Below are 17,291 nucleotides of genomic sequence, written 5' to 3' on the forward strand. Positions count from 1 at the left end.
AAATAAATTTGCACGCCACTTTCTAACTCTTTAAACTTACTTCAATTGAGACACATATAACATTTTACCACGTGCACCACCGCTTATGCCTGCACACTCCAACAGTAATACGGTACGAACAGATTTTATGATATCTTCATTAACAAGCTGAATGTTCCCTTATTGATGCAACTGAGCTGTTTCGCTTTTCGTATGATTTTCCACATGGCACCTCGTCCAAAACCCCACATCCGTGTCTATTTACATCAGACAGCACCGGGCTTTAAATGAAAGTTTCATTATATAGCGCCATCATACCGGTGGCCATGAAATTTCATTGCTTCCATTGTAACCGATCGTTTCGATCAACAGCGCCACTCATATGTATCGAAGATTAACATAAATTACGACAAGCCGCAAATTTTCACTTTTTCTAAATGAAAAAGTAAAAAAAATATATTAAAAGCTAATCAACATTAAGAATCATTAGAAATTTACATTTTATGAAATGATACGATAAGCGCTTTCCTAAAAAAAACGCCAGGTATAATAAAAAAAAACTAAAGGTATTCTTCCGAAAATTTCTTTGATTTTCCTGGGCATAAAGTAAGAATGATAAAAGTTGTGAAACAGGCTTATCATAAGTAGTAACGTTGTATCAGAATCAATATGATATGAAGAGGTCCACCTGCGTTTACAATCGAGACGATCATTGGTCTTTTTCAGACGATATAAAGATGCAATAATACAATGGGTAAAGACAGCTCCAAGTGACCAGAGTGGCCTGGACGTACAGGGGATAGGCAAAATGATTGAGATAGGCAAAATTTTGCCCAAATTCAAATGCTTATAACTTTATGAAAAATGGATGAAATTGGATGCATCTGGAAGCAGTTCTGAGGTCATGTCCAAATGTCATTTTTTCTGTCGCTTGTATTTTGTGCGGTGTAAAGTTAGATAGATGTTTGCAATTTTCCTAGAAACTAGAACTAATAGGAAGTTGAATGCCACCGGACGCATTAAGATTGGTTGGAAATCGTCAGAAATATGACCATTTCCGTAAAACTGGTTCCGGAAAGCATGGTCAGTCATGTTTGTATTTCCAATCATGTAAATATTATCCGGAGCTATATCCAAGTGGTCATCAACCTTAAACATGATGTTTCTTTCAGCGTATTCAGAACCATTAGATGCACAGACCACTCTATAGAAGGTTCCAGGTACCCTGGGGGAAGTGGTCAATTAGGAACATATCCGGAACCAAATCAATATGGGCATCAAACTTCATGATTTTCAAAGGTTATGCTTTCCGAAGCATTTCCAGCACCACCGGCTGCCATGAGCACTGTATAGTAGATTCCATGTGCTCCGGGATGTGGCCAATTCAAAACATGCCCGAAAACACATCAATATGGGTAAAAACATCAAGATTTTTGAAGGTGATGCTAATAGAAGTATCTACAACGCAACTTATTTATATGACCACTGTATAGTAGGTTCCATGGGCCCTGGGGGATGAGGTCATGTTGCGAATTGGCCACATCTCTAGGAGCCCCTGGAATCTACTATAGAGTGGTTATTACATCTTGTGGTTCTGAAAATGCTCGCCATTTTCCAAGTCACATGGATCTTACTGTTATGGTAGAATGTGATTCTAAACAGATGAACGGACATGTTCCGAATTGGCCACATTTCCCGGAGCACCTAGAACCTACTATAAAGTGGTCATGGCAGCCGGTGATGCTGGAAATGCTTCGGAAAGCATAACCTTTGAAAATCATGAAGTTTGATGCCCATATTGATATGGTTCCGGATATGTTCCTAATTGACCACTTCCCCCAGGGTACCTGGAACCTTCTATAGAGTGGTCTGTGCATCTAATGGTTCTGAATACGCTACAGGAAACATCATTTTTAAGGTTGGTGTCCGCTTGGATATACAGGGGATAGGCAAAATGATTGAGATAGGCAAAATTTTGCCCAAATTCAAATGCTTATAACTTTATGAAAAATGGATGAAATTGGATGCATCTGGAAGTAGTCTACGGCAAATTTGGTCCAGTTTTAGGAACTTCCTTGGCCATGCATATTGGCCACTGGACACCGGAGATGTTCCGGATTTTCTGAGGTCATGTCCAAATGTCATTTTTTCTGTCGCTAGTATTTTTGTGCGGTGTAAAGTTAGATAGATGTTTGCAATTTTCCTAGAAACTAGAACTAATAGGAAGTTGAATGCCACCGGACGCATTAAGATTGGTTGGAAATCTTCAGAAATATGACCATTTCCGTAAAACTGGTTCCGGAAAGCATGGTCAGTCATGTTTGCATTTCCAATCATGTAAATATTATCCGGAGCTATATCCAAGCGGACATCAACCTTAAAAATGATGTTTCCTGCAGCGTATTCAGAACCATTAGATGCACAGACCACTCTATAGAAGGTTCCAGGTGCCCTGGGGGAAGTGGTCAATTAGGAACATATCCGGAACCATATCAATATGGGCATCAAACTTCATGATTTTCAAAGGTTATGCTTTCCGAAGCATTTCCAGCATCACCGGCTGCCATGACCACTTTATAGTAGGTTCCAGGTGCCCCGGGGGATGTGGCCAATTCGGAACATGTCCGTTCATCTGTTTAGAATCACATTCTACCATAAACAGTAAGATCCATGTGACTTGGAAAATGGCGAGCATTTTCAGAACCACAAGATATAATAATCACTCTATAGTATATTCCAGGGGCTCCTAGAGATGTGGCCAACTCGAAACATGACCTCATCCCCCAGGGCCCATGGAACCTACTATACAGTGGTCATATAAATAAGTTGCGCTGTAAATACTTCTATTAGCATCACCTTCAAAAATCTTGATGTTTCTACCCATATTGATGTGTTTTCGGGCATGTTTTGAATTGGCCACATCCCCGGGACACCTGGAATCTACTATACAGTGCTCATGGCAGCCGGTGGTGCTGGAAATGCTTCGGAAAGCATAACCTTTGAAAATCATGAAGTTTGATGCCCATATTGATATGGTTCCAGATATGTTCCTAATTGACCACTTCCCCCAGGGCACCTGGAACCTTCTATAGAGTGGTCTGTGCATCTAATGGTTCTGAATACGCTGCAGGAAACATCATTTTTAAGGTTGATGTCCACTTGGATATAGCTCCGGATAATATTTACATGATTGGAAATACAAACATGACTGACCATGCTTTCCGGAACCAGTTTTACGGACATGGTCATATTTCTGAAGATTTCCAACCAATCTTAATGCGTCCGGTGGCATTCAACTTCCTATTAGTTCTAGTTTCTAGGAAAATTGCAAACATCTATCTAACTTTACACTGCACAAAAATACAAGCGACAGAAAAAATGACATTTGGACATGACCTCAGAAAATCCGGAACATCTCCGGTGTCCAGTGGCCAATATACATGGCCAAGGAAGTTCCTAAAACTGGACCAAATTTGCCGTCGACTGCTTCCAGATGCATCCAATTTCATCCATTTTTCATAAAGTTATAAGCATTTGAATTTGGGCAAAATTTTGCCTATCTCAATCATTTTGCCTATCCCCTGTAGCTCCGGATAATACTTACATGATTGGAAATACAAACATGACTGACCATGCTTTCCGGAACCAGTTTTACGGAAATGGTCATATTTCTGACGATTTCCAACCAATCTTAATGCGTCCGGTGGCATTCAACTTCCTATTAGTTCTAGTTTCTAGGAAAATTGCAAACATCTATCTAACTTTACACCGCACAAAAATACAAGCGACAGAAAAAATGACATTTGGACATGACCTCTGAACTGCTTCCAGATGCATCCAATTTCATCCATTTTTCATAAAGTTATAAGCATTTGAATTTGGGCAAAATTTTGCCTATCTCAATCATTTTGCCTATCCCCTGTATATGAAAAATTGTATTAGTCAGGAATTCTAAATTAGATGAAAATTTTAGGATGTGATATTGCTGTGTGCGTTTGAAATGCAAATATCAAATGCGGGAACACCAAATGCGTTAAGATTTTCAACAAGGAAGGCGAAGTCAAAATTTGATTTTCTTTGCTAGGTTGGCGGTGATATGCATGATGGTTGCTAAGTATCCTTTGGTTACTTTGTGTTACCGCATTTGAAGCTCAGTTAGACTGGATTTGCACGTCAAACGCAAACAGCAATACTAGGTTAACACATATAGTATATGATTGCACTTCAAAAGCAGATACTGATTTAGTAATTTACGGAACAAGTTGCCGAATGATGATTTTTACAGCTCGAGTCGTAAATTTATCCTACGAGGCTTGCCGAGTAGGATACACTAAGGTCTTTTTTTACACGGTTCCCCGTGCCGTGCAAAAAAATTGCGCGCAAAAAAAACGTGCTAATACCGTAATTTGTGTAAAAATAAACCGTGTTAATTTTGGAATCCGTGGAAAAAGTACCGTGTTAATTCTGAAATCCGTGTAAATAAGAAAAAATGCCGTGTTAATTCCGAAATCCGTGTAAACAAGTAAAAAAAACCGTGATAATTCCGAATCCCGTGCAAAAAAAGTACCGTGTAAATTCCGAAAGGCGTGTAAAAAAAAAACGTGCAAAAAAACCGTGTAAAAAAAAAAAAGCTTTAGTGTAATTACGACGAGTGCTGTAAAAATCGAGTTCTGCAACGAGTTACGTACAACATTTTTTTGCAATTTCATAGAGGACCACTTGAGGGTATCAGAAATCATATCGGAATGCATTCACCATCATTTTATAATTTATGAAAAAATGTTGTGTAATGATTCATTACGTAACTCAAAACAGTTGCGTAATGAATCATTACAGCACTGGTTTCAGTTGCATAATGACAATTCCCGCACTGCATACTTCAGTGCAGGAAAGTAGGCCGTTTCATGACTGATTGGCGTGACAGATTCATTGGAAAGTCATATGTCCTATATCCATATATGTCATATATCCATATACAGCCATTCCATGAAAACCCGATCTAGTAAGTCACCGAATTCCGTGAAAATTTGCTATTTTGTTCCTTATCCGCAATAAGGATACACGTGTTTTTAGATTTTTTGATTGAGCTGACCATTTCCGAAATAGGGTGACCAGAAAAATCGAGACCTTACAAAAAATTTTTTTTTTTTTTTTTGATTATAACGTTTGAACCGCTTGACCGATTTTCAATTTTCTTAGACAATATAAAAGCTAAAAAAATTTACTTTTCAAGAAAAATATAAAATTTCACAAAATTTGTTTTTTTTTTACATTGAAAAAATATCTAGAATTTCCGTTTTTTCGTGTTTTGAAGGCCTCGGGACCAAAGGGGCTATTGCTGAATGTTCAGACAATTTTTCGTTCACTGTCAAATTTTCAGCGATGTATGTTTTTTAGTTTTTGAGATATATTTTTTGAAAATAAAAAATCAGTCATTTTTAATTGGCACACACTGTAGGTCTCAGCGCATAAGATTTTTTTTTCAAAGTCGCGTTTTTTCTGGTCACCCTATTTCGGAAATGGTCACCATAATCAAAAAAAAATCCAAAAACACGTGTATCCTTATTTCGGATAAGGAACAAAATAGCAAGTTTTCACGGAACTCGGTGACCCACTAGATCGATTTTTCATGGAATGGCTGTATCTCATCATCTTTAAGAACTCGACCACGATTTTTTCAGGATCTCCTGTCCTGGAGATTTCTTCCAGAATGGTCGTTCGAACTTTTTTTTTTAATTTTCCCCTAAAAATTGTCTAAGAATTCCTTTAGGAATTACTTTGAGGGATTTCCCAACGAAGTCTCAAAAAAAATTATCCAGAAATTATTTCAATTGAATCGGAAAGTTAAAGATTTTTTTAAGAAATTATTGGAGAAATTCCTGAACAACGATCGGAGGAATAACAGAAATAATTGTATGAAATTTGTAGCTAACTTGTGAACAATACATGAAGATTTTACTTGAGATATTACCCGAATTAATTTGTAATTAACTTTTGAACAAGACATGAAGATTTTACTTGAGAATTTACCAGAGAAATGTTTCGAAAATCAGCAGAAGTAAACCCTGGATTAAATGCTAAAGAAATTTTCGAGGGAACCTAATGAGAAATCGATTGTCGAATTTATTGAGGGGATCATGGAAGGGTACTTAATAGATTTCCTAGAATAGTCCCTGGAGGAATCCTGAGAGAAATCATGGATAAATTCTCAAAGAATTAATTAATTTATTTATTCAACATCTAATACACACTGAATGCATACAACAAATACCACTGAATCAACAATTTCATGCCACAATGTTCGGCACCAAATCACACCCAAAACATAACCAATGGTTATGGTTATTCACCATCTTAGCAGTGTTGCGCTCCGGCATTCTTGCAACATGACCCGTCCATGATATCTAGCTTTAGCCACCTTCTGACTAGTGAGTTCGCCGTAGAGTTGAGCGAGCTCGTGGTTCATTCTAGAGACGTTCCGATACTTCCGATATAGGGTTGCCACATATACAGATTTATCTGTATTTTACAGATTTCCTTGAATATTTTGTGACCAAGAATCTGTATATACAGATTACAGATTTTTGGGAAAAATACAGATATACAGATTCTGTATACAGAATTTCGCTGAAACTATACAGATTTATACAGATTTTTGAGCAAAAATGATAATAGTTAAATTTAAAAACCTTAAAACTTAAACTGAGATATGACAATTTTGTATTGTAGTTACAATTGATTGGTATTTCTTTGAATTCGTTGTAAAATTCTTATTACTATTTCAATTTTCAGGGATACAGATTTAAAATACAGATATTTTGCTCCAGGATACAGAAATACAGATAATTCAAAGACAATATACAGATTTTAATGTGGCAACCCTGTAATCCGATATATTGGAATATCGATATTTTGTTTTCGAAATTCGATATTTTGGTATCGATATTTCCTATTCAATATATCGGTTGTATCGGTATTTCCTTCCGATAGATCGTAATCCAATAATTGGAAAACAATTTTCTTTCTCCTAAAACAATTGATTTTTAAATAATTGAAAGCAATTCACATACTAATTGTTATACAACAAAAGAAGATATTCATGTTGTTCGGGAGTAACGTGGCTCACCCTGAACTACATCCCTGAAATCGTTTGATGAGCGGGAGCCTTCGCTATTCTCTCATTTCAGCATCGGCAATTAAAAACTGTATTTTTCTATCCTTTTATATAAGCGAGCAGTAATGATCAGTTCTTTGGTTCAAACGGGTGCCTATCCCATAGAATATTTTAACATGTTAGTTTAAGCGTCCTGTAGATATGTTTCGGTTACAAATAAATGTAGATATGTGTATAGTTTTCGTCAAATCTATGTAATGAATCGGATGTCGCGTATGAATTACGAGAACCTAAGAAATATGACCCGAAACTCTGGAATCTACGGATCGGAACCATGACTTCTAAGGAATCAAAACAAAGTCTTCCCAATCTCTTACGATCACCTAACCCCATTCGTGTTGGGGGATTGACGGCCCAACATACAGTCCAGTCCAAGCAACGGCAATCCCAAGGACTCTCCCCCAACATTTGGTCCTTCGAACCGGATCGAATCACGACGTACTAGGCAAGGTATTAATAGGCCAGGACGGATGGTAGGACGCCATCATCAAACTGACAGAAACAATTGGTCATTCATGAGACAGCCATCATTACTCAGAGAATTACGCGCCATTGGGGCTATGGCTACTATGGATCTTGAGAGCTTGGATCTTAACAGCTACATCGAAGCTAGCATGTCATACTTCGGACCCAGAATCATCAACTTCTCAAATGGAATGACAACACTAAGTCCGCTGAGCCTGCTGTTTTCACAGGTAACTATTAACACTTAGTGTGTGTCTGGCCGAAGCTATATCTTTTCGTATGCTAACACCGATCTTCAATCTCCTTTCAAACAACTTACTTGTGAGCATCATATTGACGTCATTTGGTGGACTGGAATCCACCACACCCTACGGAATCATCGGAATTGCAAGCTTGTCCGGATTGTTTGCAAACCACACCATCGAAATCGGAACTCATGAACTGGACTCTATGATACGGCAACGTAATGCATTCTCACATACAAATCTTACCAACACTTAGCACGAGGCAACATGGAATGTACAGTGGATTGAAGAGGCAGCAACGTTTATGGTTTCCCAGGTTAGTGATTCAGTATATGTCTACCGAAGCATACAGACATGCACATTTTAATTGGAATTTCATCCTCTTCGATTACCATGTACCATCATCACAACACTACGCGGAGAATGTCACCACATTAGTCAAGTTTTACAACTACAGCGCGAACGGATTCAAGACAGCACTGATCATCGATCACGATATACAACTACGTTCCAAATCCTGATCCATCATGTATTCGGTGTTTACCTTCCAAGCAATTTGTTGATTCTCAAGAAGACGAATCGCAACCACGTGGTCACTCACGCTCTACTAAGAGACTACTTGTTTCTTCTCCGAGTTCCAACCGAAAAATGCAAAATACAAATGGAACACTCGACACCAGAAGTGTAAGCGAAGGTATGGATCTGCTCACACAATACAAGTAAAATAACCCAATACAAGCAATGGATATTGGTAACGCTTTTGACCATTGAGAGGCTTTATGGTTTGTGCAGATATATCGTTGTATTAAGGTTTGCTATTGAACACTATCACCTACTTGGCACTAAGGATTACACGATCTCAGATGCTAGGGGCATCTGAGCACACCGAAACTATGATTTTGGGCATCAGGGATGTTCAAATATCATTCCAACCGACACGTGGGTGTCCTCTTACCTATTGGATGCTTGAACATTAGGAAGTTCAGGTACATTGGATGGATGCTGGGGGCGTCCAAACCCATCTTTGGATACTGGATGTGTTCAAATAAATTCGAACAAGTTTCCACGGACGGAGACTATGGCTTGGCGATAGACTACCAAATGTCTTCGCTATCCGGACACAACGAGTGTTCCACATTTTCCTGGATGCGTGTCACTGGGACTCGTATGTTGCACGGTGCAGCAAATCCATACTGATCCGAAGCAAATACAAGGGGTGTTCGCAAATTGGCTTCCGAGGCATCAACGGTGATGACTCACTTTGGTTCACAATGGCACTTGACTATAGTGATTGGCGAAATCTGATTTACCAAACTACGGATTAATTCAACCCAGCGAAGGAAACCTTACTCGCGACGGCGCACGGTGTACTAACCGTTCACCAATGGATTGCAGGTTTCCAAGCTTATTACTCACACGGATCCACTACACCTTCAGTAATACGACAACACACGGCAAATCGATAGTACAACGAGAAATTTAAACAAACCCTAAAGCGATATTGGATCGTAATACGGAAACCACGGAGAATCGGCGCGGATGGTGGTAGATAACACTTCAATGGTGGGTGAGAGTTGTTTGATCTGCTCTACCCAACACTTTCCTAAATTCGTCACTTCCACATGAGCAACTACCAACGGTTGGTTATGGTATGGAGAGGTAGCAGCATGATACGGTTTCGCAGGTCAGTACTACATACGTATATGTTTGGCCGAAGCACGGGCAATTCCTACTCTTCTAACTTGAATTTCCTCTCCAACGCCTATCTACACTTGCACCACTCTGGGATGAGTTCTTTGGACATCAACAAACCATACATGCGGAGTTTGTTTTCAACAAGAACAACGATATTTGGAAATATATACAAAGGTAGGCGAAGCAGGAAAACTACACCGATATCTCATCTATGGCAAGATAGGATTCATCTATTACGCAAATGAACTTCCATTCCATGCAAATCGGGCACACGACGGCTACATTTTAGGAATGGATACGCAAGGAATATTATATACAATTCATAAACTGGAACAGTTTCTGGGTGGGTGAGGATGTTCGGGAGTAACGTGGCTCACCCTGAACTACATCCCTGAAATCGTTTGATGAGCGGGAGCCTTCGCTATTCTCTCATTTCAGCATCGGCAATTAAAAACTGTATTTTTCTATCCTTTTATATAAGCGAGCAGTAATGATCAGTTCTTTGGTTCAAACGGGTGCCTATCCCATAGAATATTTTAACATGTTAGTTTAAGCGTCCTGTAGATATGTTTCGGTTACAAATAAATGTAGATATGTGTATAGTTTTCGTCAAATCTATGTAATGAATCGGATGTCGCGTATGAATTACGAGAACCTAAGAAATATGACCCGAAACTCTGGAATCTACGGATCGGAACCATGACTTCTAAGGAATCAAAACAAAGTCTTCCCAATCTCTTACGATCACCTAACCCCATTCGTGTTGGGGGATTGACGGCCCAACATACAGTCCAGTCCAAGCAACGGCAATCCCAAGGACTCTCCCCCAACATTTGATTTTTTTTTCTTTTTTTTTTTTTTTTTTTTTTTTTTTATTACACATCCGGTTCGAAGGACCAAATGTTGGGGTAACGTCGTTGTAGGCCTTCGATAACTTAAACAGTTTGCCATTACTCCAACACGAATGGGTTGTCTAGTAGTTACAATCCCTTAACGAAAGGGGGGGGGGGGGGTATCCATGGCATGATCTGAGCCTCCATCTTTCCCAATTGGCCACAAGAACACAACAATTAGCACATAGCACAAACTCACATTTATTAGTTTGACGTTAACCGGATATATTTACAGAACAAGTTATTATTATAGATTACATATTGGGTTTTAAAAACGGTTCCATCCTAGTGCGACCGGTAGCTTAACTGCGACTGCCTGAAGTCTACAAATGGAGTATATTTTAACTGAAATCCTAGTAAACATGCCTTGCTCTTTCTCGCTCATATTTTGAAATAGAGAGTTTACAATTTGTACCTATGATTGTGTGTGAACCAGTCACTCATAAGGCCGTAACATCTAGACGTAGCAGGGTGGGCAGTTCACTCCCGAACATCGATCAAAATGTCGGTAATATTGAGGGTTCAAAGAACTGTTTGCGAATCATTGGAAATTCAACGTTAGGTAACTAAGCGATACAATAATTTTGCGCTCTTCAAATACATCAAATGATATTGCGATATATCGATATTTTGATTCAATGTATCGGTGGTGTCGATAGTTCGATTTAATAATCGTATCGAATCAAATATCGATACTACACAATATCGGAACGTCCCTAGTTCTCTTTCGACGTCACACACCTTTTTCCTACACGCCGACAAAGTTCGTTCTAAACAAACGGCGCACAGTGCGTTTGGTGTAGGTATAGAGATGTAGAACAAACATCAAAACTGGAAGATCAAGCGTTTTCAGCATCTTGCTATGGAAGGGAAAGTTGTTCTTGGTCAAAATAGGTATAATTTCCATAAATGGCGTATGAAGTATGAAATACGCAAGCGACAATTTCACTATTTCTATGAAAAACCTTCCAAGTTGTGCTTTAATTGTCCATAATCGATTTCCATTACCATAATGACGTAGCAAGTTAACAATTGTTTGCAAACATTCCACATTTTACTTGTAGCTGCAAAAGTGATATATGTATACGCTTTCATGCATAAAAATCGCACTTATATTCTATTTTTCAGTTTTCAAAAGAAAAAAAAATGATAAAATCAGGGAATTTCATTTAATATATATTATTTGAAACATAAACTTGCTTTGGTGAAATGACTTGTTGAGCCGAGACCACATAGCGTTACATGTTTTGATGATTTTTTATCAAAAAAAAAACATTTTCAAACTTGTGCTAGTTAAGGAGTGTACCTACCAATAGTCAAAAATCGAAGAGTTGCAGGAAGTTGCAGCTGTATATTTCAGACCTTTACGTCTGTTACAGTCAAAGTTACATGTTAGTATTTCAAAAGATTCATTTCAAAACTAATGAACCGTGCCGATTCCTCAGATCCAAAATCAAAATTGGTGCCCTTGTCCCATCAAATATACTTCACTAACCTTCAGCCATTTTCTCCTTTATATTTTGATTGAATAGGTCGATTTTAATGCTCTCTGTACTAGTTAAAAAGTTTTGATGATTTTTATCAAACAAGCGACAAAATTCATTTTTTTTTCTAATCCGACAACTGTTGCTTTCGACGCTTGTGCTTTTATTGTGCGACGACGGATTTTTTTAGTTCTTATCAGAATCCTGATAAGAAAAAAAATCAGAGTGATTCCTATGGAAATTGCTGTAGGTTTTTCTAGCAGATTTCAGAGGAGTTCCTGCAGAAAATTTTGGCAATTAGATGGAGGAATTTCTGAACGATTTCTTGGTAGAATTGGTGCAGAATTTTTTGGAGGGATTCCTGGAGAACTTCCTGGAAGTATTTCAGAAACAATATCTGGAGTAAACACTAGAAGCGTTTTCTCGCGGAGTTGGGAAGGAAATTCCTTAAGAACTTTTGGAATATTCTTTGGAGCCTTTAGAATTTTGCACCAACATTGTCCATTTTGGTTGAAAAAGAGATTTAAACCTCTCATTATAAATAGAGACTTTTTAGATAGTTGACTTAAAATAGTGACAAAGTCTTTTAAAAAAGACATGCTACAGCAAACGTAGGAAGCCGGACCCTATTCTTGGCGCTTTTGATTCACTTCGACAGGCAGATTTAGGCTCATTTTTTGGCGAAAATATACATCGCATTGAAGTGCTTCTGTTGCAAAGTTTTAGACAACTCAACCGAGAAAACCCTCCATGACAAAGTGTAAGATTCCTTTGCTAGTTTTCATAAACCTCTAAGTGCTGTTCAAATGCACACTTACGTTGTTTTTTATATATATTAAATTGGTATACCCAATAAATATATGCATAACAGCATATCGTTCAGAAGCAAGCTTGAAGATGAGCTAATGCTCTCAACATATGAACCCTAAAATCGCGCCATCTGTTACGTAAAACCCGTCGTCAAGTTATTAATTCCGTGCAGCAATGATCGATGCACTGACTCGTACGTGTCAGCTCAAATAAAACACCATTCGAGGACTCATAATGGAAGCTAGCTACAGACTGTCAGACGGCTGAAGCAAACAGATCGTTATATTTCGCAATAAAAGACACGAGAGTGTGTTACTGCCAGTCCAGAAGGTAGTATCAGACAATTTGATAATCCGAAATTGATGCTAAGCTGTATTTCTCGCATAACTTGTGATCTCGCCCTAAAAGTCATTGCTAACCGAGTATGTAGTTCGTTGTTTTTAAGCAAATGGATAGACCAAGATAATAACTATCACCACTGGGACATTGTAGCATTGTTAAACAACGGTTAAATTCATTCGTTTGCTTAGTAACAACAAGCTACATACTTCGTTACCAGTGGCTTTTAGGGTGAGATCATAAATTAAACTAGATTTTGCGAAAGAGCAGAACATCATAGAGTAAGAAACATATCTATCTGAACTGAATAAACGATGACATCGCCAAAAGCCAAAAATAAACTGGCTATGGAGATCCACTTATGCAATAAAAAGCATCGTGAAAACGACTACCATGAAGTAGTCATTCAAAGTTGGCAAGTTGAAAGAGTGAACATAATATTTCGATACGTGCTTCGGTGAAAGCTCGCGGGAATTCCTTTCCATTTTTTTTCATTCAAGGTCATGGCTGATCAGCGTTTGCTGTGCGTGATGACCAAGCATCGCGTTGGTTGTCTGTTGAATTTCATTAATCGTTTTTGTAACTGGGCAGTACATATTCATTTGCATATGACTTCAGTATTGCCATGAATATCGCACTTCAAATTTGGGGTACTCTTGGTTTGGAAGTTTAATGAACTTCGAGCATTTCAATGAAACGATACATTTCTAATATTTGTTGTAATCAACATTTTCAAAAAATCATTTAAATCCATAATATGTACTATACTTGAAGTTCCAAATATGAAAAGAAAAGATATTTTTTATTCGTGGTTATTCGAACTGACTTATGAAGAATTCAGTAATTGATGGATTTTTCAACTGTACGAGATTAGTGAAAGAGGAACTATTCACCAAGTGTCTGCATACTGTCAACCAAGTCACTAGCTTTAAATCTAAACTAGGACACAAATTATGGCATCTACTCTTTTGCATTCATGGAAGTCCGACAAGATACCGAAAACGAAAGTATGCGTAATAAAATTAATTCATCTTCGGTCAATCACGTCAGACCGGGACTGGCGGAGGTGCTCTGTTGGTCAGTATACTAGCAGATGTCCCAGAAAAGCTCCTCACGACTTTGAGTGCATTTTGCAGCGGGACAAAACCGTGCAACCTGTCTTACTAGTAGCTTACAAACAAGGTGTGGGACACCATCCGCCAGTCATATCAATTAGCATATATTGGCTTGTCAATAGCAGGTGATTTATAGCACGCACGCCGTCGATGGTCAAGCTGTTTCGATAGTATCGGACGGATGTGAGGGATGGTGAATGCCTAAACGCTTATAAAACTAATCATTACACATTCTATCCACTTTTAACACAGATAAGTGGACAATAGGTTGCATAAGCTCCCTCTTAACAAAAAAATGCTAAAGGATGACCGCTCGTTGTTCATTATTATTAGATTTTTTTATCATCAAAATGATTACACTGACATTTTTTTTTTCAATGTCTGATGTGACTGTGTTAAAATATCGATACTCTTTATACAGTTCACAAAATTTAAGTATAGGAAAAATGATAATATATCATAAATTGATGTCGTTGATTGCATCTTTAGCCATTATTTATTATTTCGACTGAAACTTCTGCGTGACACAGATTTTATACTTTTTCAAATACTTAGTTGTTCTGAGAAAACAGTTCAATGATTTGTGTCAAATAAATTTGGAATCACACTAAAACCAAAGTATTCTATCACGTCACAAATTTAGGGTAAGGGATGGTACACAAATTATGTCACGCTCAATTTCAAATTTGTTGACCCCCTCCCCTCACCTTTGTCACGTTTTTTGTATGAGTCTTCTGAATATTTTGTAAGGCTTGTCACGCTCGGCGAGACCCCCTCCCTCCCCCCTCTTAGAGCGTGACGTAATTTTTGCATGACCCCTAAAAGTTGCTCTGTACTATCACTGAAACAGTTATCAATTAGCATTCGTTCTGGAGAATAGAGCCTTTTCAAATAATTAAAAGAATAAAAACAAATCTACTAATCACGGCGCAACCAACAACACACAAAATAAATGTTCACACTCTGAGAGTAGTGGTTGTTATCCAAAAATAACGTAAGCCATTTAGCTAACCATACTGGGTTTCGTTGATGAGGCCTTCGTACAAACGACAAGTATTGTTTGGCGGTCATGTAGCCTCATCACTCCAATACATCGACCTATTCATTCAATCTTTTCCTCCATCTGAAGTGTAGCGAATGATTTCCTAGCGGTCAAAATTTTAGACTGTAATTCATCCAGGCATAATAAGTGCAAACTTATGCCCATTCATACACACAATACGACCGACTGAATGAAGTGCGATTTTTTTGTTCAAATAAATTAAAAGAGCAAATGCGCGGTTTGCTAATTAGCCGCAAATACTGATGACTGACCAAAAATGATTAAGAATGAGGAACAACGTAAAATGCTTAGCTTATTATTATTGACATATTAATATCACTAAGTATAATATGGGTATTGACATTGTATAATTCAAATTTGCACAATGTCAGCTGATGGCTGATTTACTTAATGTTTCAATATAATTTGAGAGCTATCAATATCCTTTTGATTTGGCAACCACTGAAGCACTGAAGCGAGACCGCACTTTAGATCAAACCAGCTTGTTACCACTAAGTAAGCTCTCAGCTCTAAGCTGGTGTGCAAAAACTGAATAAATGGGAGCTTATGCTTGCCAGAGCGGCTTCCAGATAATTTCGCAGAAGTTCGGTGTAAATATAGCTGTCATCGAAGTGTTTGTTATTCTTTTACAGGTTACCAGTTTTTTTATGTTTGTATATTTTGTCGGTGTAATTGTAGATTTCAAAGGAAATCAATATTTTTTTATTGTTTGAAAATTTGCATAGAGCGTCTTTTAGTTACACATATTTCCAGAGTCAGACAAGTATTTATAATAATTTCTTCATGTATCTTAAAAGAACAAATATAATCTACAACTCGAACCTAAAAATCTTATCTTATGCAATGTAGAGTAAATATTTTATCATGATATTTTCACAGAAGACACTTATTACCATTCATTATCTCATGAAAAAAAAAATACTTAAGTTTAATTAAATCAATGCATAGGCAAAAAAATATTTGGCCCTCGTTTTTATTTCAGTGCAAGTATGAGTATTTGGTATACACCACCTACTCATGAAACGGTATTTGTTATGCTTAACCCTCTAATACCCAAATTTTTATTTTTGATTTAAGTATTATTTTTCGTTATCTAAAATCGTTCTAAACACGTTTTGGGCAATTATTTATTTTTATTCGTAAATTTTTAAAATTTTGGTTTTTGATTTTTATAATTTTTATTTTTGAACATCCCTAGCTTTTTTCATTTTTTCTTGAAGCCTTTTCTAGTTGTTGATTTTTGGCTATAATAAAAATTTAAATTTTTACGGCACTTTTAAAAACATTAATTTTTTTATTTTATTTTTTTTTTGGAGCGTAATTTATTTTCCGTGTAACTAACGGAAAAACAGGTTCGAAATTATATTAATACCACCAGGCTCTTCTTTTGTGATAGGTTGATCATAGAAAAATATAAAAAGTACGATTTTTTATATTACACGTTAAATGAACCCCAGGCATTTGTAGGTAATATAAGAATGCAATTTTTCAAACAAATTCTAAAAATACAAAAAAAAAATCAAAAGTCATAAAAAACTTTTCTAATATGCCCGTTATGAGTCAAAGTATAAGCCAAAAATAAAAACATTTTGATTTCCGAGCTACGAAAAAATAAACAAAATTCCAAAGTGTACCCCGTCTAAAGGCGGGGTTGGGTATTAGAGGGTTAAACTACGCCGCGTTCGAATTGTTTTCCAATTAATCTAATATATTAGTGTTTCTTACACTTTTTCGAAACAAATTGCAAGTCGACTAAACAAATGCTTATCACTGTACTACGACCAGAATACTTGCTAAGCAAAAATAAGTGTCTTATTTTTGCAATTTCTGCAAAGGCTGTTTTTCATCACGCCAATATGTCATGAAACGACATACTTTCATGCACTGAATTATGAATGCGGTAATAGTCATAACGTAACTGAATTCAGTTGCGTAATGATTATTACGCAACGCTTTTTCATTACGTATCTGTTTTGAGTTAGGTAATGGATCAGAACACAACAATTTTCAGAAAATGTGAAATAGTGGT

The 17,291-nt window shown here is 37.3% G+C and overlaps 1 protein-coding gene and 1 long non-coding RNA gene across 2 annotated transcripts in view; one reads left to right on the forward strand and one right to left on the reverse strand.

Moving 5' to 3' along the window:
* LOC5568281 (leishmanolysin-like peptidase) overlaps window positions 1-17,291 on the reverse strand; it is a 169,536-nt gene that overhangs the window by 58,065 nt on the left and 94,180 nt on the right.
* Window positions 8,819-10,185, forward strand: LOC110679129. The gene is made up of 2 exons (XR_002502240.1): window positions 8,819-9,732; window positions 9,848-10,185. It is a non-coding gene; the product is annotated as an uncharacterized LOC110679129 (long non-coding RNA).

The sequence above is a fragment of the Aedes aegypti genome, chromosome 1, assembly GCF_002204515.2.
Source record: "Aedes aegypti strain LVP_AGWG chromosome 1, AaegL5.0 Primary Assembly, whole genome shotgun sequence".
In the NCBI taxonomy this organism is placed as follows: Eukaryota; Metazoa; Arthropoda; class Insecta; order Diptera; family Culicidae; genus Aedes; species Aedes aegypti.